The sequence below is a fragment of the Macrobrachium nipponense genome, chromosome 24 (assembly GCF_015104395.2).
Source record: "Macrobrachium nipponense isolate FS-2020 chromosome 24, ASM1510439v2, whole genome shotgun sequence".
Classification (NCBI taxonomy): Eukaryota; Metazoa; Arthropoda; class Malacostraca; order Decapoda; family Palaemonidae; genus Macrobrachium; species Macrobrachium nipponense.
The window spans coordinates 46,021,074-46,046,073 of NC_061091.1; positions in this window are offsets into that span (position 1 = coordinate 46,021,074).

A 25,000-nucleotide genomic window follows, 5' to 3' on the forward strand; every position below is an offset into this window, starting at 1 on the left:
CTTAGTAAGCGCTGATTATGGGCCTTGTGCGCTCAAGAAAGGTGAGGGGGTTGTGGTCCGTATAGACATGGATGACGGGAGCTCCTTGTAGATAACATTCAAACTTTTGGAGAGCAAGAACCAAACTTAAGAGCTCCTTCTCTATGGTACTGTAGGACAACTGATGAAGCTTGAAACTACTGGAGGTGTATCCTATTGGGTGGAGTACCCATCAATTTCCTGCAACAGACTCCTCCAGCACAGTGTCGCAAGCGTATATTTGCTTGGCCCACAGAGTCTATAAGGTCATCTAGACGGGGTAAAGGGTAACTATCCTTAACAGTAGCAGAATTTACTCTCCTGTAATCTGTACACAGTCGCATGCTGCATCCTCCTTTTGGTACCAATAGACAGGAGACGCCCATGGTGACTTGCTTGGTTTAGCTAATCCAGTTCTCAGAAGATATTCCACTTCTTTCATTACTAATTTCTTGGCCGGGCGGATGCAATAAGGGTGTTGTCGTATGGGAGCAGTTCCTGGTAGAAGCTCGATGTCATGGGTGAGAACTGTACACTGATCTGGATTTTCTCCATAAAGTTCTGGTAAGAGCAAATAAGGTTTTGAAGTTCTGTTGATTGAAAAGGAGAAAGATGTTGACATGAGTTTTTTCAAAAGTTTTCAGGCAGCATCATTATCTACAAAACGCTCCGAATAGATGAATTCGGGTTCACTTACTTCAGGTTTCTCGTCCTTGACCTTAACATTAACAATTTTGTCTCCATAACCAGTTTCAGTATTCCTGGAATGATACCTTTTAAGCAAATTGGCATGGATAATTTGAGTACTTTTCCTTCTATCAGGGGTTTCTATCACATAGGTATGGTTTATTGACATTTTAACTACTTTTATATGGACCAAAGAATTTGGAGGGAAATGGGGATCCAGGGATAGGAAAGTATGCTAAACAGATCCGGGTTGGAATTTCCTAATTTTAGTTTTTTGATCATAATTATTTTTCATTTTAATCTGAGCTTTGCTTAAGTTTTCACTGGCTATTTACGGACTTTGGAAAGGGTTTCCTTAAGGTTACTCAAATATTGTTGAACAGTTACAGTCTGATTAGAGTCTGGGGGCTTTAACCATTCATCTTTAATTAATGCAAGGGGTCCTCTTAATAATCTCCCATATACCATTTCAAAAGGAGAAACACCTAGGGATTCCTGGGGGGACTCACGTATAGCAAACAACAACAAAAAAACTTTACTCCTTCATCCCAATCAAGATTGCTCTCTAAACAAAACTTTTTTAACATACTTTTAAATGTTTGGTGCCATCGTTCCAGGACTCCCTGAGATTCCGGATGATATGCAGATGATAAGCTAATTGTTTTTATATTTAATTCCATAAGGATTTCTGAAAAGAGTTTACTTGTAAAGTTTTTAGAACCACGATCAGTTTGGATATCCTTGGGGATCCCGTAAGTAGTAAAGAAACTTAAAAGGTGTTTAGCAATATTTTTGGCAGATATATTCTTAAGTGGGATGGCCTCTGGAAAAAGAGTACTGGTACACATAAGAGTTAATAAATATTGGTTACCACCTTTCGTCTTGGGCAAGGGTCCAACACAGTCTATTACTAATTCTCCAAAGGGCTCATGTGGAACTAGTATAGGCTGGTAAAGGGGCTTTAGGAATTACTTGGTTAGGTTTGCCAGCTATTTGGCATACATGACATGTCTTTATGAAATCTCCTACGTCTTTCCTCAAATTAGGCCAATAGAACTTATCAAGTATTCTATAGTAAGTTTTGTATTGTCCCAAATGACCACCTGGTCCATCATGTGCAATTTCCATTATATGAGTGTGTACCGAAGAAGGGACAACAATTTGGTATTTCTCACTCCAGGTATCGAGATTTGAATAGTTAGAAGGACGGTAAAATCGCATTAGGATACCATTATTATGATAAAAAGAAGGGGATTTATTCAAAGATTTTTATATCAACAGCCTTATCATGCAAACAAGATAAAGATTGATCTGACCTTGGCACTATAAGTTTATCTCTAGACATTACCATAGCTAAGAAATCACTATCTACTTCAAAGTCATTTACCTTTTCTCCTGCTTGGGACCGAGTGACTATATGTGTTGGGGCTTGTTCAAGATCTACCTTATCCTCCAGGGGGGTATCAGTGACAATTAAATTTGGTACAATTAATTTCCCGGCTAAATCATTACCCAATAGCAATGAAACTCCTTTTACCGGCAATTCTGTATCAATCACCCCTAATTCAACTTTCCCTTTTACAAGTGGGCAATCAAGGTAAACACTGGCAAGGGGAATGGATGAGATTCCCAGTAAGATCCCTTACAACCACCTTCTCACCAGTTAAATTATCTCAACATTAGGTAAAGCCTTACTATGCAACAAAGTTAAAGCAGCTCCAGTGTCTCTTAAATATAGTGACCCTAGACTTCTGTTCTTTCTCCCCCAAGGTTATTTTATACCTTCAGACTTAAAACTCATCAAATACATCGGGTACATTTGCTTGCACATGCGAAACAGGTTTAATCTGGGAGGTTGAAAAATTTTGTTACGTTGGGTTTCATAAAAACATTACGGTAGTTATCAGATCCTTTACATTTAGGGTCTTTACATTACGATAGTATGTCCTTCTTTCTTACAATAACTACATTTAGGATTATCAGAACCTTTGGGATTATCCGAAATCTGCTGGGATTTTCCTGAAACTGGTTTTACAAATACCTCAGCTTTTTTATTAGGAATACTCTTATGTATTAAGGAATAAGTGTCAGCCCAAGGAAGGCAGCCTTTAGTAAATCTTTTCTCCTGCCTATCTTCAATATAGAGCATTACATTAATGGGAAGTTTCCTTTTAAATTCTTCAAGAACCATTTAATTTATCAGTTCTTCAAAAGAAGTTACTTCAGCACACTTAAGCCATTTCTTGAAAGCTCTAAGCTTGTCAGAAGCGAATTCTAGGAAAGTTTGGATATTTTGATTTACATAAATTACGAAAAAGCGTCTCTATCCTTCCTCTGTTATGGAAAATGCATCTAAGATTGCTTTCTTAACCTGTTTATAATCATTAGTATCATCCAGATGCCTAAACAACTTTAGCAGCTTTACCTGACAATTTAGGTTTAAGGAGCCATACCCACTGTTCAACAGGCCAATTAAGGTGATTAGCAGTTTCCTCAAATACCCGAAAATAATCCTCGGGATCATACTCTGTGAATAAAGGGAACTAACTTTATATTTTTAGTCAGGTCAAGGGAGATAACTTCTTGTTCAGTTTGCCTAATCTGGGAGATGATTGAAGCCCTCTCTTGTTCCACCTTTTATAGCTAAACTAGCTTCTAATTCTAATTTAGCTTTTTCCTCTCTAGCTTGAAATTCTAACTTAGCTTTTTCTTCTCTTGCTTGAAATTCTAACTTAGCCTTTTCTTCTCTAGCTTGAAATTCTAACTTAGCCTTTTCCATTTCAAATTTTTCTCTTTCTTCCTTAAGAGAAAATTCACTTCTCTTTTCAGCGGCTTGCAAAGCTAACTCTTCCTGTCTTAAAGCTAACTGAGCTTTTTCACGCTCGAACTGAGCTTTTTCACGCTCGACTGCAAGACGTTCAAACTCTAATTTTTGTTCAATTGTAAGGGAAGGGGTTTCTGGAACAAGATACTGCCTAGCTTCGTCACCCAAGGTTCCAATACGCATATAGTGATCTATTATCACTTTCCTAATGTCAAACTTACGCATACTAGAACGTAACTCAAGGTCTAAATGCCTAGCTACTTCCATTAATTCAGATTTTTTAGCATTGGTAAGAGTATGCAATTCAGAGGAAGGATCCCCCACAAACTTTTGAGTATTAAACTTCACCATTGTGAAAAAAAAAAGAAACTTCAAGAACAATATAAACACCTGAATTAGAGTTTTACAATTCTTAAATTGGAGCCAACTTAGTTAAGCATTGACCACGCATGAAACCATAAACCACGCATAAATAGTAACCGATTAGACAAGTATTTATACACAAAACATTTTAGATACGGAAAAAATGAGAATGAATAAGGACGCACTGAAAGTATTTTACTCCCGGTTCAAACCAAAATGAAGTCAAAAGGAAGTACCGTCGCTCAGCTAACAACCGTAACTTACTACACTTTGATTAGAACGGTAACTTCACGCACATATGTCGAGGCATTAACAAGATTCATTACACTTTACAGAAAATGAGTAACGCAAGAGACTGGTATCTAAGGACCCAGGGAAAGACTATAAGCACGTGAAAGTCACAAATGATTCAAGAGAAATGAATTTTTAACAATGGTACGACAGATTAACCTTTTAACCCGTGCACTGAGTCTCAGTTAGGAGAGGAGGGAGGGGAAAACCATAACAAGGTTACCGGCAGTCGTTTACCAAAACAGAAGTGGCCACCTTCGGTCACCGAAAAATTTACGCACAATGAAAATAAATTCTTCAGCGGCCTAGCAAACACAAAAACAGTCACCTAACTAACTATAACTCAGGATATTTATATCAAGCAATGTTTAATAAACGAATCACCAACTACATAAACAAACAACTGATTCTTAACGAGGTTGTCAATTATTACATACCCACGAAGTTAAGCAAAAATAATCCCGGACAGGCCCCCATAATATTATTACAGTCGTAAGAGAGAAGGGTAATTTACCAAATTAGCAGGTGGGTTCAATGGACCATAATAATACAAAATAAAGGTATTTGAATGAGAATACGATCAAACAAGATTTAAAAATATAATAATGCAAAAAAGTATTACAAAACAAATAGGACAAATAAATAACAAATGACAAGTGACAACCACGTCTCGAAAAGTAATCATACTTGAAATTAAGAACACTTGAAAACAAGCACAATTCGTTATTAAACCCTTAAACAACTATCACTTATACTTAGCTTATAGATACATCACAATAAAGTGGACTGCTTCCCTCGCCGGACACCGAGTCCTTGGTTTAGTTGCTGAGTGGAGACTGATTCAAAATTACATTTAGGGGTCGAAGAAAAGTTAGGATGGCGGAGCAAGTAAGAACAAGGAGTGTGAAACAAGACCAACAAGTTTCTTGGAAAGGACAAAGGAAAGTGGTATACAGGGGAAAACAGTCAGGCAAAATATACAATAATTACAATTATGTGGAAGGTGAATAATATTATATATATATATATATATATATATATATATATATATATATATATATATATATATATATATATATATATATAGAGCATATTTTCTCTGCAATACTATCTCTATTGAAGTCAATGGCATTCTTTGCAGAGACTTTCTATTTATTTAGACTTTGAATCGGTCAATACTTCTTTTTTATTCATTAGGCAAGCTTCTCAGGCATAAGTAAAAGTTACTTGTTTTAGTCTAAGGAAATAAATAAATTAGATGGTAAGAAATTTAGTGTGATCTATATCGAAATTTCGAGGATGTGGTTACTTCCACCACACAGTCGTCAGCGACTGCCAACAGCACTTCACCCCTTAGAGGTACGGTCTAATGTTGTTTGCAGTCTCCTAATATCTTGATGACAAAAAAATATAGTAATAAGGTTATAACTATCTGGTATTTGGAATACTTTTGAAAATTCTGTTATTTTTCAGTCAAAGAGATTTCGGTGAAACTTGGTATAGTATATCAGCTAGCCTAGATGAACATAGAGGGAGGACGTCTGTCTCTCTGCCATAGGTACTTTGTTTGATAAAAGGCTTTGCCAACGGGTGAAATTGTGGCCGCGGAGTCCTTGAATTTTGAAAACAACTTTAACCTTGGCTATAGATTTAAAGGAGAGAGGTTTTTTATTTGTTACCCAAACACTGCTAATGAAGCATGAAACGATATTAGTGACTACAAACATGACCATATTGAAAGTAACTATCAATAGGGGTGTTTGTGTTTCAGGAATACATCTTGCCATAAGAAGTAGGGGACATACATTGCATCAGCTCTCTCATAGAATGTTTGTGCTCTAACGTATCAATGGATAAGCTGGTATCGGAGCTTTACATTTCATTACATTTGCGCGCATTTTTTGTGCTTGTTAAATGTATAGATTCCATCTTATGATTTATTTGAATATCATGTGCCTCTCATGTTTGTCGGTGTACAAGATTCTCCAAGAGAGAGGTGGAAGTGGGATTTCGAGCTGAGTAAGTCCATTTGTCCTGCACAACGTGCGTAATATGAAGGAAGGTAAAGTTCATTCGAGGTAACTAGTTAAATCTGATAGGTTTAAGAATTGATGGCGATCACGTAGTCGACCTGAAGATTTGTGAAATACTCCAACCAATAATTTCTTGTATCTCTTCTTTATAATACAACGGCAGGTCTGTGAAGACAATGCAGTTCAATAGAAGTATTCTAGAACAAAAATTTTCTTTGATATATGTGTGTGAAATTACTGTGGGTAGTAGTGATGCCCAAAAAGGCTGAGGGAAGATGAATCGGATGTGATGAAACTTTCGGCTTCCTAACTCTTTCGTTAAACCTTGCATTCGAATACGTGACTCGACCTGTGCCTTACTTGCATCTCTCAAATTATATTTTGCGGAAATGTAATGAAATTTAAGGGCAATTGTAACATTTTTTAATACGCAAATTCGCAAAAATAATAAAGATCCCTTTGGCACATCGTAATATTGTATTTCCTCAGTCTTTCATAATATACACAAACACACACACATATATTACATATATATATATATATATATATATATATATATATATATATATATTTATATATATATATATATATATATATTGTGTGTATGTATGATGTATGTATGTATGTATATATGAAATTTGGTCACTTTCCCCTGGGTTTTAAAGTTATTCCCAAGGTATAGTGATTTCGGTATTAAGCCATGACTATGGCTAATATTTATATTATATCATATATATATATATATATATATATATATTAATATATATATATATATATATATATGAGGTGGGAGGCGGCATATACTTATATCTCTTGCGGTGGCGGGGTGGTCTGGGGCTTCACTGCCAGTCTTGGAATTGAGAGGTCGTGGTTCGCGCCTGTCGATCGCCAATTCTATTATCGCTTAATAAATTCCCCCTCGGTTAAACATGTATGAAAATATATTTAGTTCCGAGGTAGAGCGAATTAGATATTAAAGGACATTTGTAGTTCGATATATGTATATGAATCACGGTAATGTGATAGACTTACATATATATATATATATATATATATAATATATATATATATATAATATATATATATATATATAATATATATGTGTGTGTATATGTGTGTGTGTGTGTGTGCATGTGTGTGTGTCTGTGTGTTAGAGCAAATATGTGAAATCAGGGATTTCATGAAATCACTAAGGAATTGTGAAATGAACAACTTACTTAGGAACTTTCATCCCAAAGGCTAGGACTGAACACGGCGAAACAGTGATTCATCTGCACTGTTTTGCCATGTTTAGTACTAGCCCTTGTGAGGGTCAGATGTGCTCGCTCTGTTAAGTACCAGTCCTGGGGATCAAATGTCCCTAAGTGCATTTAATTCCACAGGGTCTAATACTGAACACGACGAAACAGTGTAGATGAATTACTGTTTCACCATGTTTAGTAAAACCCTCGGGATCAAATGTTCCTAAGCGAGTTGCTCATTTCACTAATACCCTAGGGATTTCGTGAAATCCCTGATTTCACATATTTGCTGTAACATATGGAATACCTTTACCAAAAACTAGCAGTTTAAGCTACTAACCATTCAGCAGTAAAATAACAATATACCAAGAATAGTAATTGAACAAATGAAAAACACCAAAATATCAAATGAGGTAATATGTCCATTTGAAACAGCACAACACTAAATACATATTAAATAGCGTATATTATACGATTGTTAATGGTTAACATTATCAAATTTGTACTGACGTCTCATGGTATGTAAAGTAAAAGGATCTAACTTATACAAACCAGGCGATAAATTGATATTTTTTCCTTTGCTGTGAATAATGCAAGTTGTCTCTGTCAGATTTCTTTCAATGAAATCTGTGCACTTAAATAAAATCTTTAGCCCGAGCCAGTCAATCGGTAAATTACACACTTCTCTGAACACATGATGCATTGCTCAAGGCGCGGAGGTGGGCCGGGCAGTGGGTTAAAGGCAGGTCTGTGAGGCTTATGCTAAGGCCACACATTCACGTATCAACGCACGCCCGCCCACGCATGAGTGGAAATTGGTAGTTGGCAGCAGCTAACGTGAATAAATCGTAAATGTAACATAAAACATACGTAAAATCGTAGACGTACGGTGACGGGTCTTCCAGTCTCTAAGCTCCGCCCACTAGTGCGCCGTAGCCCGCTCCAGCTTTGAAATGTTCAAAACTTGTCGTGGGTGGTCACGCCAAATGTCACCTGACGTAGCTCCAGGCATTGCACGTGGGATTCACGGTGACTGCTGCAGACACTCAGGTCGAGGAAATGTGATCTTCCACCTACAGGAGTCGGAGTTGGATTAGATACAGTGATGACAGCGACACGGAAGACGACTGACGGACAGAGAGAAGTGGATATTGAACATATTCTACTTCCTTAAGCCCCACATCGTCCGTCAGAAGAAGCCCAAGATGTTGGGACTGCCAATGGTATGTATATTATAATATCTGACTTAATTTTTTTTATTTGTTGAAAATATACAATAGTTTACAGTACATGCAGAATTCTACCAAAGTGAATTTACAACCTACATTTTCAGAATGCAATATTTTTACATTCTCTCATACATGTTCCATCACTTTACAGTCTGCTCTGTTTACAGGCCGGCCATTTTGTACCCTACAGCCCCATAACGGTGGGCGAGGTAACGACGTGAAGTTGACGTACATAGAACATTACACTATCGGTGTAAGTTCCAGGTAGACGTCCGACCCTGCTTTCTTTGCGTATACATTTGTGGCGCAATTTACGGTGCTGGCTTTACGTCCATTAGCCCGTGTCCTGTTTACCAGCTGTTCAAGGTCATTTCACCACGATAATGCCCACAATCCACATACATGGGCATACGCTGTCGTGATATGTGAATGTGTGACCCCAGCATTAGTCATGCCTAATAAATGATTAGAGGGGTATCCCAGGAGGATGTCATAAGCTCCAGAAATGTAGCTTGCTACAGCAAGTGTGCAGATTTTGAATCTATAAGGTCTTGTGACCCTCAATTGAACTATGAGAAGTATCATCTTAATATGATTGATACTCTCAATCGTGATGAGGTTATGTCGATCAATTCTAGCTCCATAAGGGACTTTGTCCTCCCTTATGAGAGAAATTTGCGCGTCAGTGACATCGAACACCGTTACCTGGCAGGTGGGGTAGCAACCTCTCGGAGGTGCCACAGAAATGGGACCTTTGGCTGGAGGGCCTAATGTTTCTGGTTTTGTCACTGTCAAAGCAATGGCTAGGGTACTAGTTCTGCTGTTGCCAGTAGTGCAACAGCTTCTGCTAAAATCTTTACATGGCACTGTCCCTGTGGAGGGTGCAGGCTGGTGATTCCCTTTTTGGGGTGTAATAGGTGCCTTCTGCTGCAATGCAGTGCGTATACAACACTGTTCTATGGGGTGCCCTACATTTTTGCAATTTGCGCATACTGGTTTCTTATGGTGTTGTCCAGTTTTTATTTGCTGTTGAGAGTTTGAGGAGGCTGGTGAGGAGGGGTATATTTTCTTTCCGTGGGAACTAAGATGAGGATGATTCGTGTCCCAGGTGACAGGTCAACGACGGCACTCGACCACAGTCCTAGATTCTTTATTATAGTTGGTCGGTGGGGGATGGCGAGGCATAAATTTAGGAAGAAATCATCGAGCTGGAAAAGTTCTAGGCTGTCCTCCATTTTAATGGCTTGGAGAGAGTCTAGCTATCGTTTCAGTGCTTGATTCCTTTTAAAGATAAATTCATACCAGGTTTGGCCTGTCTCCTTGGGCATGTCTTTCCACTGTTTTCTCCACAGGTCGGGAGTTATTTCGAAAGCCTTTATGATGGCCTGGCGGACAAGGGTGAGATCTCCTTCCTACTTGGGGGATGAGCATTGAATGCAGTGGTACTTTTTCATTCAAAGTGTTTGCCCAGGATCAGGGAAACCTCTTCAGGAGAGGGTGTGTATGTTTTCAGGATGGTAGAGCCACTCTCTTGGACTCACTCCTGCGGGGCTTGTCCTGCTAGCCCCAGTTCCTTGCCAACGGCCATGCAGTACTTGAAATCTTCATTTTGCTGGGATGTGGTAGCCATTTTGAGTCGATGCTTGTATGGGTGTCGGTCCCTTGGATATAACAGTAAAGACATAGGGCACAAGGTTAGTGGTGCAATATGGGCAATTATGAACTGCCCCTGCAGGTGAGGTTGCACTGGCCCTCGGTCTAATTGTGACCTGCGTGACCTAATTGGTCGAAAGGAACGACTTTGATGGTTCCTTAAACTTAGGATTGTGCTAAACGAATCAGGGCGTCTCTGAAAAACTCAGGGTGTCTGAAAAGACTCAGATTTGTCCGTGAAAACGGCTCAGGGGTTTGGGAAGACTTACAGTGTCTGGAAAGACTCAAATTTTCGTGAAAATGGCTCGGGTGTCTTGGAAAACTCATGGTGTCTGGAAAGACTGAGGGTGTCCGAAAAGACTCAAATTGCTTGCGCAAAGAGAATCAAGGCTGTTTGAAAGAACAGATTCAATAAGTCGCCCTGATTCGTTTAGCACAATCCTAAATTCAAGGAACCATCAAAGTCGTTCCTTTCGACCAATTAGGTCAAGGTTTGATATGTTTCAATAAAACTCATAGTTCGTGATGACCGAATTTAATGTCTGAATAAGACTCAAGGTTTGTGCTAAACAAATCGGGGGTTGGGGTCTCATAAGACTCCGGGGTGTTCTCGATGAACAGATTCAGGAAGTCATGAAAGGATTTCGGATGGTCCGAATTGACCAGAGATAAGCAATCCCATAAGGACTTAGATTTTTCGAGATGAACGAATAAGAAGTCTTGGATGGACTTGAAGGTTCACAAGAACAGATATAACATCTCCAATTGGACTTGGGAATATTAAAAGAACTGGTGTAACGTCTCTAAAAAGACGGAGAATGTTCAAAAGAACGGATATATCGTCTCTAAATGGTCTTGGGAATTGAAATAGCACCACAGCCATGTTCTTAAGGTGAGTCAGTTCCAGAGAGCAAAGGGGAAGGACAGGTGTGTCCTGGAGAGCGTCCGACGAATTCTGAGGTCCAGTCTGTTGTTTTTGTTTTAGATTAACCTGACCTTGTGTCAACACGGGCTCTTGCTCACCGAGCAGCCCGTAAAATGTCCAGTCTGCCGATTCAAGACCTTCCATAAACTCTGGGATTATCAGATCTTGTGTCCAGATGGCGTTAGTGGGCATCTCGCCCAGGCATGGTTGCCTCATGGCCATGATGGCAGCACCCACTAGATTGATCCTGTGTCGCTCTCCCAGCTGGCTTTACTTCGGGCGAGGATTAAATAGCTTCCCCAGAGAGAGAGAGAGAGAGAGAGAGAGAGAGAGAGAGAGAGAGAGAGAGAGAGAGAGAGAGAGGATTGGTGGTAGGGACCATATTTTAGATAAAATGAGTAGAATGAATTTCTGTTCAAATGAAATTACAAAGGCTGGAGAATTTTGATTGAGGAAAAGATTTATCCTTAGAATAAATATATATATATCGTATATATATATATATATATATATATATATATGAAATACGCTCATTCGCTTCTGCGCCTTTTTTCTGAGAGGCTATATACAACTCTCCAACGGGCCGTGACCAAGAATAACCAACTGGCCCAGGTTATTCACTAAATAAGCATAAATCGTTACGTCTCATTCGGAAATTGACCAATGCATTGATATATTTTCACAATCAAAATTTCCTTAAATCTTATATCGTGTTGATTAGGGTTTCATTGTAACATTAGTCTTCACGTTTTTACTTATTTACTTCATATTTTCAAATGATTGGTATGATGTCGATCCGTAATGTTTCAAAGCATAAGTGACTTTATATTCTCCGATTATAAATCTTTCGTTTTTCTTTAAATGACCGATCATAAGGACCATGCCTGAAAAACTGTTTTCAAAATAAACAATAAATATATCAGCTTTGCTGGCTTTCAGGGCTCATTAAGACCCTTTGCAGAACCTCTCCTTTCATCCGTTGGGCAGCGGTGGAGTGTGTTAAGTATTATACTCTCGGAGCAGATACCAAGAAGAGAAAAGTTTTCTCAAAGCCATATCTTGCAGCAGTTGCATTCAGTGACCCGCCTTTCAGAACGGCCATTAACACAAGTATATTTGCAGTGCAACCCTGAAGTATGAAATCTTTATGATTTATAGACAGCGCCGTTTAATTACACATAGATCACGGTCGCTTGGCGGAGAAGCCTTATCTTCCGAGTGATTTGTCTCTGTCTTCCATTTCTGACTCGGTTTGTTTGTTTAATTTCTTTTGAGCCGTGTTAGCTATTTGAGCGTGCATGTCGAGATGTTTAACTCATGATATACTGAATGCTTTCATTATGTCTTGTTTTCGAAAGTTTACATATTTTGTAGTATTTTATACGTCATTAAGAACTGCTTCTCTTTACTGTTTTTTCTCTCTCTTTTTTGCCTGTCATAATTATGAGCTATATGTTCTGAGAAAGTTTATTTGCTAAGTTAATGGCATATTTTGGAACAAATAAATTTCTCTATGAAAAATTATGAGTATATTTGAGATACAGAACAATAATTTTACAGCATTCGCGATTTCTCTATCTCTCTCTCTCTCTCTCCTCTCTCTCTCTCTCTCTCTCTCTCTCTCAGTAATGTATTAATTAAGCATTATGTATTTTGTGATTTCATGTTAAAAAAGATTATATTTATTCTTATCCACCGACAGTATTATGACAAACTTGTTCATACTTCATGCATTTTTATTATATATATATAATATATATATATATATATATATATTATATATATATATACACTAACAAATATTTGTACGAAGATGAGTAATAATGAGTAATAATAAGAATGAAACACGCAGTAATCGTTGCAATTTCATTGTGGAAGTTCGTAATTACGAAGAACCAATAACCCTTCAGAAGGCTAATTAACTTAATATTCGGCCATCACCGAACCTCCTTTGTGTTCCCACCAGACTCGCGAATTCGGTCGGAATGTTCTTCAGCGGCGTTTGATTTCATGACAGAAGCGTTAGTGGCTCGATTACTTCGGTCTTGGAAACGGACGTTAATGAATAAATTCTCATAGCAGTTACGTGAACTCTGGTTTTAAGAATTTTCAAAGGAATGAAAAGAACATCTTTTACCAACACTTGTCAGAATGCTCGATGCATATGCAAGTTTAGTGTGATTTATTCGACTTGTTAATGAGTAAATAAATCACAATTCAGTGTCTATTCCTCATTATTCATTAGTTACTGTAGGCTCAGGTAGCTCTTTTGTTGGTCTTGGGGTCGAGTGGCGCCCGGCCAGGGGCGAAGAATTAATGGCCCTTCGGGAGCATACGGCACCTGACCTGAGTCATGGGCCTTCTAGCTCCTGCAGCAGCAGCAGCATCACGTTTGTTTGTGGAATCTTTACTCCTGCTGCAGCAGCACCACGATTGTTTGAGGAATCTTTACTCCTGCTGCAGCAGCAGCACCACGTTTTGTTTTGTGGAAGCTTTACTCCTGCTGCAGCAGACAGCCAACGTTTGTTTGTGGAATCTTTACTCCTGCTGCAGCAGCACCACGATTGTTTGAGGAATCTTTACTCCTGCTGCAGCAGCAGCACGTTTTGTTTTTGGAAATCATTTACTCCTGCTGCAGCAAGCAAGCACCGTTTGTTTGTGGAATCTTTACTCCTGCTGCAGCAGCACCACGATTGTTTGAGGAATCTTTACTCCTGCTGCAGCAGCAGCACGTTTGTTTGTGGAATCTTTACTCCTGCTGCAGCAGCACCACGATTTGTTTTGTAGGAATCTTTAACGAATGCCTGCAGCAGCCAGCACCCGTTTTGTTTTTTGTGGAATCTTTACTCCTGCTGCAGCAGCAGCACGTTTGTTTGCGGAATCTTTACTCCTGCTGCAGCAGCAGCACGTTTGTTTGCGGAATCTTTACTCCTGCTGCAGCAGCAGCACGTTTGTTTGCGGAATCTTTACTCCTGCTGCAGCAGCAGCACGTTTGTTTGCGGAATCTTTACTCCTGCCGTTTAAACCATCTTCTGTTCAAGCAGTTAAGTCATTCTGTCTTTCCTTTCGTTACTGTCTGGATCCTCTGCTTGAACGCATTTCATTTATTCTACCTTGGACTTGCACGCATGAACATGAAGATGTCCTTATTCTGTTGACATTTAGATATCGGAATGACACAGCAATACTTTATCCAGGCTGCTAGAGTTTGTAGCAGAGTTCGGCGATGCTGGGCATTTTACCAGGGAAGGTCACTGGGTCGGCATGAACAAATGAACTCTCGTATCGAGAGTTGGGTTAACGACTCATCTTTTTGTTGATAATAAAAATGATTTTTTTCGTCTTGAAAGTTTCACCCGACATTATAAAAGGAACTATAAGCAGGATTGACTTGCAACTGTGTGTGTTTGTGTGTGTGTGTGTGTGTCTGTCTGTGTGTGTGTGTGTGTGTGTGAGAGAGAGAGAGAGAGAGAGAGAGAGAGAGAGAGAGAGATTTTGTCTTTAGCAGACAGTAAATGAGTCGAGGGGCAGAGGAAGAACACTATTGGTGATACAAGGCTGAATGGAATGATGTGTTGTAACTGCATCAAAATGACATTGTTAGAAAATGAAAACAAATATTAAGAATGAATAAGGTATTCCTTGAAACTAGTCTGGGGTTCGGGATTCAGCAGTGGGTCGCCTAATTGTGAATTTCAGCCAACGAATCTTTTCCTGAAGATTTACGACCTGCCGGCGTCCTCTCTCGTATATTAACCAGGTAGAGACACATGGCTACCTGCCTAATCCCCACCAGCTGGAAACAGATTTACCAGCTGATTAGCGGTTAGGTGGTACTTCAATCCTCATCGCCATCTGTTGACAATTGGAGTCGGCGCTTGCTTGCTAAGTGTTGGTTCTTATACTGAAAATAGAGATGTCATTCATTGTCGTTCTTATAGCTGTTAAGTGTGTGGAATTATATATATATATATATATATATATATATATATATATATATTATATATATATATATTTATATATATATATATATATATACATATATATATATGTATATATATATATATATATATATATATATATATATATATATATATATATATGTATATATATATATATATATATATATATATATAGATATATATATAGTATATATATATATATATATATATATATTATATATTATATATATATATATATTTATATATATATTGTATTGTTTTGATTTAGTTCCAGTCTTGTTGGAAATCTGTTATATGGCCTCTGTATTCGAACTTATCCTTTTCTTTTCATCTCTTTTTCTTCACTTTGTGCCTCCTAATCTTATTGTATTCATGTTTCTGTTTTACTATTCTTTAAATATAATAATTATCATAGTCATTATTATTATTATTACTTTTCACTACTATTATGGTCATCATCATCGTCTTATTCCCTCTACGGTACTATTATTGTGTCAATTTCATGTAGGGACAAACGGGCGCTATCTTGATGTTGTCACAGGAGGGAGGGTGAGGACAGCTCTTGTGCAAACGTCACCAAGAGAGCTTTAGGTTACCTACTGTATGAGCGATGGAACCTGAGAGGGAGTTGAGAGATTTCATCGTTCATCATTAAATTTTTCACTTGCTTGGAAAAACTTAGGTTTTATTAGACGTCCTTTAGGTGTCCGTCCGTCCGCACGTCTTGAATTGTATCATGGGACTGATGATGCAACACAGCCATCATATACTTGTTAAGTCAAATTTGATATAGTTAAAGTTGCTATATTATTAGGAACATTTGTGATGTCTACGTAATTGTGTCTTCCTAACAAAACGCTGCCAGGTAACAAACGTCTGGGGGAACCAGCTGAAGATTTGCCTTAGTTTCTATTCTGAAAAATCACCCTAACTCCACCGAAGGGGTTATTAATTCAGTGAACGGTTCAACTCCCTTCCATCGACGTCAATTCTATAGTTTCCACGTGACCCTACCAGTAGACGGACAGACTAAAACACAAACTGGACCAGAAACAAATCTTCCTTGGAAGAGGAAATATTGGAAGGCGGCTAAAGATTTCCTTTGATACTTACTGGTTCAATCAGTTATATCGGCTCACAGGTCCTGTATTTTATAATCCGTGATATCACTGACGATTCGTTTTTTTTTTAAAGACTTAGAAATTGGTACTTCGTGACTCTCCCCTTCTCTGCTGACTGTAGAAGTTTTACATCACTTTTCTAAGTTGTTTTATTTCAGGACTTCAGTTGCGGGTTCCTGGGTCGTGTTGCAAGTGGCACATCACTTCCTTTGAAAATGTGATGACTTTGCAGAGGTGTGGTTGTATAACGCGTCAATTTTTCTTGTATGCTTGTCCTTCAGACGAATTACAGTACACCACGCCATTACTCCTACCTAAAATTGCAACATTCAATGCAAGGAGCTGCACTGCCTCTTGTTTCAAGAGGCCAAGGAATGACTTCTTTGGTTGGTAACGTTTTAATATAGTTTTTTTTCGATGATGGATACACCGCCTCTCAGGTCATGGTGTACTTTATGTTTTGCCAGTCCTCGTCAGTAGCAGTAATCAGAATTTTGAATTGTTTCATTTTCCTTCGGTTGCACACTTACTTTATTAGTGAACATCTCGTATATGCAATCCCAGTATCATCATGAGTTCCAGTGTCGTATTATTCAATACAAAATCAATTTCGATTTCATCATGACACAAAAATGTTAGGTCCAACCAGTAGCACGGAAATGAGAGATCATCAAAAAGAAGAAATCTAAAAGTAACACCAACGTTTACGCAATATTAAGTACTCTTCAGAGGTTGAAAGGTTCATTCATCCATTCCGTTATCTTTCCATATCACCGTCATCCCTGTTCATTATTGATTTTCATATTCGTGCCTTTTCATCATTCACGTCTTTGCATCCTCATTCCTATCAGCAGTGTTACTTTCTCGCATGATTCCTGTTTTTTTATCTATAGTGCTCGTTTTTTCTTTCCCCCATTATTACTTTTTATGATTATGACATACTTCCACCCTCTTTCAACCCCTCCCTCCTCCCCACCCCTCCCGTGATTCCAGTGTTCACTCGACGTCATCACCGCACTCCTCAGTATTCGTCCTGGCACCTTTGAAGCCTCCTGACCTGTCATTGTGACGTCGAGAAGGTGGACGCAGCCGCAGCATTTGATTCATGGTAGGTGGTTACTGGGAGTGGGAAGATTCTCATTAAGGGGGCGGCCTTAATATGGCGTCATTATATGATCTCCTGACGCCCATCCACGCCCACAGGCGCCTCTTGTACTCCTGCTCTCGCCCCCCTTCCCCAAAATGCCGCAAATTCATCCCTTTTTCTGAACGGCTCCACCACGCCTTCAGACACCTCTGCATCTTGAAGACGCTCTCGTGTTCTGACCCTACTAATTGAAAGAGAGAGAGAGAGAGAGAGAGAGAGAGAGAGAGAGAGAGAGAGAGAGAGAGAAAGTAAATGTATCTGTTGGGTGGGTTCATTCCTGCGGGGTAAGGAGAATCTCTTTGAGGATCCCACCTCCTTCCCTTCGTTTTTAACTGTTGAAGATGTAGTGGTATATTTTCACAAACTACTAGTCATACACGCATGTCCGTTTTCCTCTGTCTCCTCCAGTCAGTTGTCAGTTTTTGGGAAGATTCTTGATGATTCACTAGAAAATTGTGATGGAAAAAAACTGTCGTTGAATAGTAAATGTAATCATGTATTTTCTATAGATCAGATGAAATGAATTATCAGAATCGGCAGAAATAAATGGTAAATATGCATAGAAGTGAGAACGTAGTATGGTTTTCTTCATAAATTTCGTATTTTCTATTCTTAGGTAGAAGTCTGATTATTGAAAATAACGAAGGGTTTGTATTTACCTATGGTCAGTTGAAATTTGTTATTTCCTAGTAAGGAGTAAATCCGTTTTTAGGTAATATGTAAAATTTTATTTCGTATTTTCCTATTACTTGTAACAGTCCGCCATTTCGTATTGAGGAAATAACTTCCGTTTTAAATTTAGATGTTTTTATTTCACTATAACAATGACGTTTCAAAATCTTTGCATCACAGATTTCAGTAACCTTGCTTCGTTTTCTGTGATACTTTGCCGTAAGTGCGTACACATCCTTATGGGTCCCAGATTTGGATAAAAGGGGAGGTTTGCTGAAATTTGTAAGACACCCCAGCTGACGTAAGAGACAATATGTGAAAGTGAGGCCAGAAACCTAAAAGCGAGAGTCTATTATAATCAATGAGTGTATCCATACCGTTTAACAATGAGAATATGGAAACGTCAAGTCCGACCCAAAGAATGTTGTTATATAGTCCTAATTTTTAATGATGATTTCTGGACCAGTGGTGAGAGAGGCTGGTCTGAGACTGGACGTCGGCATGTCTGAACATGGAGTTCATTGCCTTTTCAGACTTCGTCTCATTTATGTGCAAAGTTTACGAAAGTCTGGAAGATTTCTACTGAAGACAGTGAAGAATGCTACCTTTACTACGGGACTTACTACAACTTTCTGTGCGGTTGCCTTTGGCACTGATATGGCAACCAGTCATTATCTTCTTCTTATATTTTTCGTTTGAACACCTTTGTCTTTTTAATATATTAGGTTTTTAAGAATAGAAGATCATGTCATTTTGCTTTTGGACTTGAGATGTTGCTTTTTTCGTATTGAAAAGATAACGTTGAAAACAAAGAAGGTAATTGTATGTCCATTCTGTAGTTTTAAATTTGTTTTTTGTTAAATTAGGAATAAGATGACGATACCACTTGTTTTCCTATTTCGGTATATTAATTTAGTCCACGTTCTACAGTTTCCTTAATGATGAATTATATCTATTATAAATATTTTTTTAATTGGAGCAAAATTATGATCACGAGCTTTTCCACACTACCTTGATATGATACTTCATCTTGTGAGTAGACACCCGACTGCATCATAATTCTCGCATGTATAAACTTAACTCTCATAAGTATAGTTAATCTCGTTAATTAATGAAATTAGTATGTTAATAGCTTAGGAGCTCCGTATCAGTTGATTTAAACGTATTCCAGTAAAACGCCGGAGCTGGTAAGTTAATTTAATAAAAGCATTCTCATTGTAAATAACGAACTTGAAATAATCTTGACCTGATACTAAATTTCACTGAGTGGGAAGGTTCACCTCAGACAGACAGGGAGGGAGGGAGGTAGGAAGGGAGGGAGGGAGGGAGGGAGGGAGGGAGGAAGGAAGGGAACGAGGGCCGGGTTGCTGTCGTTGTTACTCATCTACCTCTTCTTTTTACTGTATCATGATTTTCATCATAGGCCTTAGAGGGCGCTCCGCCGGGTGTTCAACTTTCTGCTCTCAGCATGTTGGTTCATTTTAGACCGAAGTTTCGAGCACTTTACCTTTCTCTACCCCGGCTACAGTACACCGCAGTTAGCTGATCACCAGTTACCCGTTTCATTACTGAAATCAATGAATATTCCAGGAAACGGGGCAAAGTCGCTCCCTCTCCCTGAGGGATTGATCTTGGGTAACATATCTAATAGAAAACCTCGGCTATGATTACTTTCATGAGTGTGTAAAAGGTTGGGTCATTTAGAACGGCTAATATCCAAATGAGGAAAACATTACCGGGCGAAATGGATGTCCATTCACTTGTTTTTCTGTGTTAATTCTGGGACTTTTTCCTTTCACATTCAGATACCTTTCACTGGGCAGTGGCCATATAACTACTGTTCTCAAACCCTGGGCTCTGCGATGGGTTTTCCTCTTTGATTCCAATTGCCCAGTTAAGAGTGGTCACCGGCATGCTTTGCTTTTTTATATTGCAATATTTGTTAAATAATTGGCTAATTGCTATATAGTATATATATATATATATATATATATATATATATATATATATATATATAGTATATATCAACAAGTATAAAAGGCCCACCCATCAAAACACTATGGTTTAAAGCTAAGGACTATATTTCAGTGGACTGACTCCCACCTTTATCAAGTAGTAACTGACAAAAGAAGTTACATTTGCAAAATATATAGTGGGACCACTACTAAGCCAATGTTGGTTCAGTCAATTGTCTTAATCTGCTTCATTGTTTCCTTAAGGAAGATATTGTCTATATGGTCAGAGTCCCAGGCTTCATTTGAAAGGTTGATCCTATTATCTTGTTGTTTTATCAGTGAAGATTCTACCATCTGACATTTGTATCGACAGCTGCTTTTGCATAAAATTTGAGATGAGCTCCAATCTATGGTATGGTTCGTGTTATTTACATGATGGAAAATTGCCGAACTATGTTGAATTTTTCTCTCCAAGAGAGATTTTTCTCTGAATCCATAGTATGACTTACAATCCCTACTGGGGATTTCATAGACTCCTATATCCTTAGAAACTGATTTCTGATGAACGTTAATTAAGGATTTCCCCAATATATTCGGATAAGTGAAGACAAAAGGTTAGGGTGGCCTAATGTTTGTGTTATCTCTTGTAAATTATCCACTTGAGGGATTATGATTTTGTTTGAGAATTTTTCCTTTTTTCTGTTTTCTGTGATTTTGTAAAAAATGCTTTTTGCTTTATGTATGGCTTTCTCTATTATGTGCTGGTATTTCTTGCACAGGCTCCAGTGGAGGGCTTTTTATACTGGTTCTGTGCAAACGCCGAACATTTACTTGCTATGTGGTTTATGTTCTCGTCTTTCATATTGCACTTCCTTCATATGGGTGAGATGTTATTTCCATTTACTGTTCTTTGGACATACTGTTCTTAGGGCCTGATCTTGTGCTGCTGTTAACATTCCTTCTGTTTCCTTCTTGAGTTCTCCCCTCTGTAGCCATTGCCATGTTTCATTGCTGGTCAGGCTGTAGTTTGTCTCATGTGTGTCCATGCATTGGTTTGCTGTGCCATTCCTCTGTTCTGTATTTCATTCTCATTTCTTTTTATATTTCTGGGTCTTTGTCAACTTTTATCATTCCTTCTTCCCATGCACTCCTCAGCCACTCGTCTTCACTGGTTTTCAGATATTGCCCCAGTGCTCTGCTCTCGATATTGACATAGTCCTCTGTGCTTAGTAGACCTCTCCCTTCTTTCTTTCGTGTTATGTATGGTCTGTCTGTATTTGCTCTTGGGTGTAGTGCTTTGTGTATTGTCATGTGTCATAGTTTTTTGGTCTATGCTGCCGAATTCAGCCTTTGTCTACTTCACTACTCCTGTGCTGTATCTGATTACTTGTACTGCCCTTGTGTTGATGTCTTTCGTTATGTTTCTAGCATTGAGTTTTGACTGGAGTAACGCCTTAAGTCTGTGCATATATTCTTTCCTGATCGTGTCATTCATCTCGGTGTTTTATATCCTCTCCTTTTATTATTCCCTGGCATTTGTTTCCTGTCGCATCTATGTGTTTGGTGCTATTCCCGTCTTGTAGCTTTACCCCTTCAGTCCTTATCACTTTGCCTTTTTGTATGTTAAGCTAGGAGCATTTTACTATTCCAAACTCCATCATGACGTCCTCAGATACAAAAATTCATAATTTTTATTATTTGGCTAATGATGGGTCTTAAAGAATTATATTATTAGAATACACTAATGTAGGTTTTTGTTTTGGCTCAACCTCCTCATTAACTCTCCTTACCGGAAATTCCTCATTGACATTCTTCAGTCTTTGCTCTGTTCGTAACGTTGCCTCTTTAATGAGATTTGCTTAATTAGTCTGATGAGAGAGCCTGAGAGCAGAAAAGAAGAAAGCATTTTGCTTTGACTCGCCGAAACTTTGCTAGCAAGGTTTTTGGTTTTTGAGACATTGGATCTTATGTTCTTCCATTTAGTTCAGGTTTGACCAATTTATGTTCATATATTAAGTATAGGTAAACAACCTTGCTAGTTCTCTACAATACTATCAGTAGTTTTCAATATTAGCTATTTTACATAAATAATTGAAAATATAATTTTATACTTAATCATAAAGCTCGAAGACCCCCCTCCCCCCCACACACATATACGTATATATATATATATATATATACTATATATATATATATATATATATATATATATATATATACATATATATATATATATATATATATATATATATATAATATATATATATATATGTATATATATGTAGTATATGTATGACTCGTGTATACTTGTGTTCCTGAACCTATTTTTACAAAATTTACAATTTGCTACAGGTGTGTTAAGAAGATCCTGTTGGTTTCTTCTCTTTGCTTTTTAAGGAAGTTTCTAGTGTGTTGTTTCCCAAAATAAGTAGAATCTATAGATTTTTATGCCGACATAGTATGTTTGCGGATGAGCGCAAGCTTAATAATACAATAGCTGTTCCAAAGAGTGGCATATCTGCAGACTGCAGTATCTACAGGCCAATCTCTTTTTTCCTGGGCTCGCCAAAGTTGTTGAAAAAATTATTTTCAAGCCGCTGTGTAAGTATATGTAATTTAAAGGATTGTTAGCTGATACTATACTCTGTTTTTTTTCATCTGTCCATCCGCCTGTGGTGTTTTTGTATGGTAACACTGTGTCCCGGGCTTTAGATAGTTACGCCATGTGTAAGTTTTAGGTAAATAAAAGTATATCTGGGTGTACATTTGGAACTGAAAAGTGTTTTAAGGGTAGGCTCCACTTTGGGGGGTGCCGATCGTAAAAACTATTTGCCAAAAATACACTAATCAAGACAGGCTAATGAAATTTTCAGGCATTATTAGCACTATAATAATGCATATTCCCTGTGAGTTTTATCATCCTACAGGGAAAATTCATGATTTTATGAAAAAAAATGAGAAAAAACGGAAATTTCCGGCCCCTCGTACTGAAGGTTATTTGGTGATTGGTGAGAAACTACAGTCTTGAATAGAAATTCGGTCTGACAGAATGTTGGTATATCCACCTGGAACATGCACAAAAAAAATTATCAAAATAGAACAGTAAATAAGCACGTAATAACAAAAAAAGAGCAACAACTTTGTAAGTTCAGCGAAAGCCCCGCCGAAATAGCAGACTATAGCTAGAGAATATTCAGGAAAAATTCAAATCTCGATTTAGGGACAAAACCTTTTGAGAGTTTGTAGTTAATATGTCACTTGATACCCTAAAACATCTAAAAATTATATTATTTAGGACAATCAAAGAAAAAACCACCCCCACCCTTTTTTTTTTTTTTTTTTTTTTTTTTTTTTTTGGGAGGAGGTGGGTTTTCTTTGATTGTCCTAAATAATATAATTTTTAGATGTTTTAGGCTATCAAGTGACATAATAACTACAAACTCTCAAAAGGTTTTGTCCCTAAATCGAGATTTGAATTTTTCCTGAATATTTCTTCCTAGCCATAGTCTGCTATTTCGCCGGGGCTTTCGCTGAACTTACCTGAAGTTGTTGCTCTTTTTTTTGTTATAACGTGCTTATTTACTGTTCTATTTTGATAATTTTTTTTGTGCATGTTCCAGGTGGATATACCAACATTCTGTCAGACCGAATTTCTATTCAAGACTGTAGTTTCTCACCAATCACCAAATAACCTTCAGTACGAGGGGCCCGGAATTTTTGCATTTTTTCACATTTTTTTTCATAAAATCATTAATTTTCCCTGTAGGATGATAAAACTCACAGAGAATATGCGTTATTATAGTGCTAATAATGCCTGAAAATTTCATTAGCCTGTCTTGATTAGTGTATTTTTGGCAAATATTTTTACGATTTTTTACAATCGGGACCCCTCCAAAGTGGAGCCTACCCTTAATAATTTACTGTATGCGAATTACACCGTTAATATTCGAAATAGGATATCATTATAATCGTTTAATGTAAGCGGAATGTAACTATCTAAAGGCCGGGACGCAGTGTTACCATACAAAAACACCACAGACGGATAAAGAAAGCAGTTAGGTACCTGCGATGCTCTTTTAGGCTTGACATGCAATTTTCAATGGAACCTTCATTAGGGTTTTGAGTGCAGAGTAATTCAAACAAATTTTAGCGCTGCTTTCGATTTAGAAATCAGAAGGAACTTATTTATAAAGTTCAGAATCTTGGAGTGGGTTGATATGTTTTAGGAGTGCTTCAAAATTTCCTTACAGGTAGGCAGCAGCGAGTTGCTGTGGACGGGATCTTTAGTGAACCAAGACCTATTGTGTCTGGAATTCCGCTGGGTAGTGTTCGTGGTCCAGTTATTTTTACAGTATAAAAGCGATATGGTTATTGGCCTTAAAAACAAGATTGCTCAGTATGCCGATGATGGAACATTTGTGGGTGAAGCAAACTCTCCATTTATGAAAAATGAAGCTACTCTCAGCCTCAACTGGGATGTGGACCTGATCTGTGAATGGTATAGTGGGTGGGGTATGAGGCTGGACTCCAGTAAAACGAAAACATTACTGATCAGCAGATCTCGTACAGATTTTACATCCCATCCTCCTCTTCAGGTGGATGGGACTTTGCTGAACGAGTCTGAAGCTTTAACTATTTTAGATGTAACTTTTGACTCAATGAAAGTGACAGCAAATGCCGTAAGAAAGTTAGGTAATGTTCGTAAGGACTGATATATTTATAACTGATATATTTATAAAACCAATGCATACATATATATGTATACATATATGAATATATACATATATATTTTTATATGTATACCTCTAATATATATAATATAATATATATATATATATATATATGTATATATATATATATATATATATATATATATATA